The following is a 7,226-nucleotide window of genomic DNA, read 5'->3' on the forward strand; positions in this document are numbered from 1 at the left end:
AGGGTAACTGACACTGGGTCAGGGAGTACTTATCTGGGACGAGGGTAAATGACTTGGGGTCAGGGAGTACTTATATGGGACGAGGTAACTCACTTGGTGTCAGGGAGTACTTATATGGGACGAGGGTAACTCACGCGGGGTCAGGCAGTATTTATATGGGACGAGGGTAAATCACTTGGGGATCAGTGAGTACTTATATGGGACGAGGGTAACTCACTTGAGGGTCAGGGAGTACTTATATGGGACGATGGTAACTCACTTGGGGTCAGGGAATACTTATATGGGACGAGGGTAACTCACTTAGGGTCAGGGATTACTTATATGGGACGAGGGTAACTCACACGGGGTCTGGGAATACTTATATGGGACGAGGGTAACTGACTTGGGGTCAGGGAGTACTTACATGGGACGAGGTTAACTGACTTGGGGTCAGGGAGTACTTATATGGGACGAGGGTAACTCACTTGGGGATCAGTGAGGACTTATATGGGGCGAGGGTAAATCACTTGGGGTCAGGGAGTACTTATATGGGACGAGGGTAACTGACACTGGGTCAGGGAGTACTTATATGGGACGAGGGTAACTCACTTGGGGATCAGTGAGTACTTATATGGGACGAGGGTAAATCACTTGGGTCAGGGAGTACTTATATGGGACGAGGGTAACTGACACTGGGTTAGGGAGTACTTATATGGGACGAGGGTAACTCACTTGGGGTCAGGGAGTACTTATATGGGACGAGGGTAACTCACACGGGGTCAGGGAGTACTTATATGGGACGAGGGTAACTCACTTGGGGATCAGTGAGTACTTATATGGGACGAGGGTAACACACTTGGGGTCGGGGAGTACTTATATGGGACGAGGGTAACTCACTTGGGAATCAGTGAGTACTTATATGGGACGAGGGTAACTGACTTGGGGTCAGGGAGTACTTATATGGGACGAGGGTAACACACTTGGGGTCGGGGAGTACTTATATGGGACGAGGGTAACTCACTTGGGAATCAGTGAGTACTTATATGGGACGAGGGTAACTGACTTGGGGTCAGGGAGTACTTATATGGGACGAGTGTAACTCACTTGGGGGTCAGGGAGTACTTACATGGGACGAGGGTAGCTCACTTGGGGATCAGTGAGTACTTATATGGGACTTGGGTAACTCACTCGGACTCAGGGAGTACTTATATGGGACGAGGGTAACACACTTGGAGTCGGGGAGTACTTATATGGGACGAGGGTAAATCACTTGGGGTCAGGGAGTACTTATATGGGACGAGGGTAACTGACACTGGGTTAGGGAGTACTTATATGGGTCGAGGGTAACTCACTTGGGGTCAGGGAGTACTTATATGAGACGAGGGTAACTCACACGGGGTCAGGGAGTACTTATATGGGACGAGGGTAACTCACTTGGGGACCAGTGAATACTTATATGTGACGAGGGTAACTCACTTGGGGGTCAGGGAGCACTTATATGGGACGAGGGTAACTCACTTGGGGACAGGCAGTACTTACATGGGACGAGGGTAACTCAATTGGGGATCAGTGAGTACTTATATGGGACGAGGGTAACTCACTTAGGGATCAGTGAGTACTTATATGGGACGAGGGTAACACACTTGGGGTCGGGGAGTACTTATATGGGACGAGGGTAACTCACTTGGGGGTCAGGGAGCACTTATATGGGACGAGGGTAACTCACTTGGGGACAGGCAGTACTTATATGGGAGGAGGGTATCTCACTTGGGGATCAGTGTGAACTTATATGGGACGAGGGTAACTCACTTGGGGTCAGGGAGTACTTATATGGGACGAGGGTAACTCACTTGGGGATCAGTGAGTACTTATATGGGACGAGGGTAAATCACTTGGGGTCAGGGAGTACTTATATGGGACGAGGGTAACTGACACTGGGTCAGGGAGTACTTATCTGGGACGAGGGTAAATGACTTGGGGTCAGGGAGTACTTATATGGGACGAGGTAACTCACTTGGTGTCAGGGAGTACTTATATGGGACGAGGGTAACTCACGCGGGGTCAGGCAGTATTTATATGGGACGAGGGTAAATCACTTGGGGATCAGTGAGTACTTATATGGGACGAGGGTAACTCACTTGAGGGTCAGGGAGTACTTATATGGGACGATGGTAACTCACTTGGGGTCAGGGAATACTTATATGGGACGAGGGTAACTCACTTAGGGTCAGGGATTACTTATATGGGACGAGGGTAACTCACACGGGGTCAGGGAATACTTATATGGGACGAGGGTAACTGACTTGGGGTCAGGGAGTACTTATATGGGACGAGGTTAACTGACTTGGGGTCAGGGAGTACTTATATGGGACGAGGGTAACTCACTTGGGGATCAGTGAGGACTTATATGGGGCGAGGGTAAATCACTTGGGGTCAGGGAGTACTTATATGGGACGAGGGTAACTGACACTGGGTCAGGGAGTACTTATATGGGACGAGGGTAACTCACTTGGGGTCAGGGAGTACTTATATGGGACGAGGGTAACTCACTTGGTGATCAGTGAGTACTTATATGGGACGAGGGTAAATCACTTGGGGTCAGGGAGTACTTATATGGGACGAGGGTAACTCACTTGGGGATCAGTGAGTACTTATATGGGACGAGGGTAACTCACTTGGGGATCAGTGAGTACTTATATGGGACGAGGGTAAATCACTTGGGTCAGGGAGTACTTATATGGGACGAGGGTAACTCACGCGGGGTCAGGGAGTATTTATATGGGACGAGGGTAACTCACTTGGGGATCAGTGAGTACTTATATGGGACGAGGGTAACTCACTTAGGGTTAGGGAGTACTTATTTGGGACTAGGGTAATTCACGAGGGGTCAGGGAGTACTTATATGGGACAAGGGTAACTCACTTGAGGGTCAGGGAGTACTTATATGGGACGAGGGTAACTCACTTGGAGTCGGGGAGTACTTATATGGGACGAGGGTAACTCACTTGGGGTCAGGGAGTACTTATATGGGAAGAGGGTAACTCACACGGGCTCAGGTAGTACTTATATGGGACGAGGGTAACTCACTTGGGGATCAGTAAGTACTTATTTGGGACGAGGGTAACTCACTTGGGGTCAGGGAGTACTTATATGGGACGAGGGTAACTCACACTGGGTCAGGGAGTACTTATATGGGACGAGGGTAACTGACTTGGGGTCAGGGACTATTTATATGAGACGAGGGTAACACACACGGGGTCAGGGAGTACTTATATGGGACGAGGGTAACACACTTGGGGTCGGGGAGTACTTATATGGGACGAGGGTAACTCACTTGGGAATCAGTGAGTACTTATATGGGACGAGGGTAACTGACTTGGGGTCAGGGAGTACTTATATGGGACGAGTGTAACTCACTTGGGGGTCAGGGAGTACTTATATGGGACGAGGGTAACACACTTGGAGTCGGGGAGTACTTATATGGGACGAGGGTAACTCACTTGGGGTCAGGGAGTACTTATATGGGACGAGGGTAACTCACACTGGGTCAGGGAGTACTTATATTGGACGAGGGTAACTCACACGGGGTCGGGGAGTACTTATATGGGACGAGGGTAACTCACTTGGGAATCAGTGAGTACTTATATGGGACGAGGGTAACTCACTTGGGGTCAGGGAGTACTTATATGGGACGAGGGAAACTGACACTGGGTCAGGGAGTACTTATATGGGACGAGGGTAACTGACTTGGGGTCAGGGAGTACTTATATGGGACGAGGGTAACTCACTTGGTGATCAGTGAGTACTTATATGGGACGAGGGTAACTCTCTTGGGGTCAGGGAGTACTTATATGGGACGAGGGTAACTCACTTGGGGTCAGGGAGTACTTATATGGGACAAGGGTATCTCACACGGGGTCAGGGAGTACTTATATGGGACGAGGTAACTCAATTGGTGTCAGGGAGTACTTATATGGGACTAGTGTAACTCACTTGGGGACCAATGGATACTTATATGGGACGAGGGTAACTCACTTGGGGGTCAGGTAGTACTTATATGGGACGAGGGTAACTCACTTGGGGATCAGTGAGTACTTATATGGGACGAGGGTAACTCACTTGGGGTCAGGGAGTACTTATATGGGACGAGGGTAACTCACTTGGGGATCAGTGAGTACTTATATGGGACGAGGGTAAATCACTTGGGGTCAGGGAGTACTTATATGGGACGAGGGTAACTGACACTGGGTCAGGGAGTACTTATATGGGACGAGGGTAACTCACTTGGGGATCAGTGAGTACTTATATGGGACGAGGGTAAATCACTTGGGGTCAGGGAGTACTTATATGGGACGAGGGTAACTGACACTGGGTTAGGGAGTACTTATATGGGACGAGGGTAACTCACTTGGGGTCAGGGAGTACTTATATGAGACGAGGGTAACACACTTAGAGTCGGGGAGTACTTATATGGGACGAGGATAAATCACACGGTGTCAGGGACTACTTATATGGGACGAGGGTAACTCACTTGGGGATCAGTGAGTACTTATATGGGACGAGGGTATCTCAATTAGGGTCAGGGAGTACTTATATGGGACGAGGGTAACTCACTTGGGGATCAGTGAGTACTTATATGGGACGAGGGTAAATCACTTGGGGTCAGGGAGTACTTATATGGGACGAGGGTAACTCACTTGGGGACAGGCAGTACTTACATGGGACGAAGGTAACTCACTTGGGGATCAGTGAGTACTTATATGGGACGAGGGTAACTGACTTGGGGTCAGGGAGTACTTATATGGGACGAGGGTAACTCACTTGGGGACAGGCAGTACTTACATGGGACGAGGGTAACTCACTTGGGGTCAGGGAGTACTTATATGGGACGAGGGTAACTCACTTGGGGATCAGTGAGTACTTATATGGGACGAGGGTAAATCACTTGGGGTCAGGGAGTACTTATATGGGACGAGGTAACTCACTTGGTGTCAGGGAGTACTTATATGGGACTAGTGTAACTCACTTGGGGATCAGTGAGTACTTATATGGGACGAGGGTATCTCAATTAGGGTCAGGGAGTACTTATTTCGGACTAGGGTAATTCACACGGGGACAGGGAGAACTTATATGGGACGAGGGTAACTCACTTGGGGACCAGTGAATACTTATATGGGACGAGGGTAACTCACTTGTGGTTCAGGGAGCACTTATATGGGACGAGGGTAACTCACTTGGGGACAGGCAGTACTTACATGGGACGAGGGTAACTCACTTGGGGATCGGTGAGTACTTATATGGGACGAGGGTAAATCACTTGGGGTCAGGGAGTACTTATATGGGACGAGGGTAACTGACACTGGGTTAGGGAGTACTTATATGGGACGAGGGTAACTGACTTGGGGTCAGGGAGTACTTATATGGGACGAGTGTAACTCACTTGGGGGTCAGGGAGTACTTATATGGGACGAGGGTAACTCACTTGGGGATCAGTGAGTACTTATATGGGACTTGGGTAACTCACTCGGACTCAGGGATTACTTATATGGGACGAGGGTAACACACTTGGAGTCGGGGAGTACTTATATGAGACGAGGGTAACTCACTCGGACTCAGGGAGTACTTATATGGGACGAGGGTAACACACTTAGAGTCGGGGAGTACTTATATGGGACGAGGGTAACTCACACGGTGTCAGGGAGTACTTATATGGGACGAGGGTAACTCACTTTGGGATCAGTGAGTACTTATATGGGACGAGGGTAACTCACTTGGGGTCAGGGAGTACTTATATGGGACGAAGGTAACTCACTTGGGGTCAGGGAGTACTTATATGGGACAAGGGTAACTCACACGGGGTCAGGGAGTACTTATATGGGAAGAGGGTAACTGACTTGGGGTCAGGGAGTACTTATATGGGACGAGGTAACTCACTTGGTGTCAGGGAGTACTTATATGGGACTAGTGTAACTCACTTGGGGATCAGTGAGTGCTTATATGGGACGAGGGTATCTCAATTAGGGTCAGGGAGTACTTATTTCGGACTAGGGTAATTCACACGGGGACAGGGAGTACTTATATGGGACGAGGGTAACTCACTTGGGGACCAGTGAATACTTATATGGGACGAGGGTAACTCACTTGGGAGTCAGGGAGCACTTATATGGGACGAGGGTAACTCACTTGGGGACAGGCAGTACTTATATGCGACGAGGGTAACTAACTTGGGGATCAGTGAGTACTTATATGGGACGAGCGTAACTCACTTGGGGATCAGTGAGTACTTATATGGGACGAGGGTAAATCACTTGGGGTCAGGGAGTACTTATATGGGACGAGGGTAACTGACACTGGGTCAGGGAGTACTGATATGGGACGAGGGTAACTGACTTGGGGTCAGGGAGTACTTATATGGGACGAGGTAACTCACTGGGTGTCAGGGAGTACTTATATGGGACGAGGGTAACTCACGCGGGGTCAGGGAGTATTTATATGGGACGAGGGTAACTCACTTGGGGATCAGTGAGTACTTATATGGGACGAGGGTAACTCACTTAGGGTTAGGGAGTACTTATTTGGGACTAGGGTAATTCACGAGGGGTCAGGGAGTACTTATATGGGACAAGGGTAACTCACTTGAGGGTCAGGGAGTACTTATATGGGACGAGGGTAACTCACTTGGAGTCGGGGAGTACTTATATGGGACGAGGGTAACTCACTTGGGGTCAGGGAGTACTTATATGGGAAGAGGGTAACTCACACGGGCTCAGGTAGTACTTATATGGGACGAGGGTAACTCACTTGGGGATCAGTAAGTACTTATTTGGGACGAGGGTAACTCACTTGGGGTCAGGGAGTACTTATATGGGACGAGGGTAACTCACACTGGGTCAGGGAGTACTTATATGGGACGAGGGTAACTGACTTGGGGTCAGGGACTACTTATATGAGACGAGGGTAACACACACGGGGTCAGGGAGTACTTATATGGGACGAGGGTAACACACTTGGGGTCGGGGAGTACTTATATGGGACGAGGGTAACTCACTTGGGAATCAGTGAGTACTTATATGGGACGAGGGTAACTCACACGGTGTCAGGGAGTACTTATCTGGGACGAGGGTAACTCACTTGGGGATCAGTGAGTACTTATATGGGACGAGGGTAACTCACTTGGGGTCAGGGAGTACTTATATGGGACGAGGGTAACTCACTTGGGGTCAGGGAGTACTTATATGGGACAAGGG

Source organism: Prorops nasuta, unplaced genomic scaffold (assembly GCF_024137725.1).
Source record: "Prorops nasuta isolate Cenicafe-Biocafe unplaced genomic scaffold, Cenicafe_Pnas_1.2 PNAS00042, whole genome shotgun sequence".
Taxonomy (NCBI): domain Eukaryota; kingdom Metazoa; phylum Arthropoda; class Insecta; order Hymenoptera; family Bethylidae; genus Prorops; species Prorops nasuta.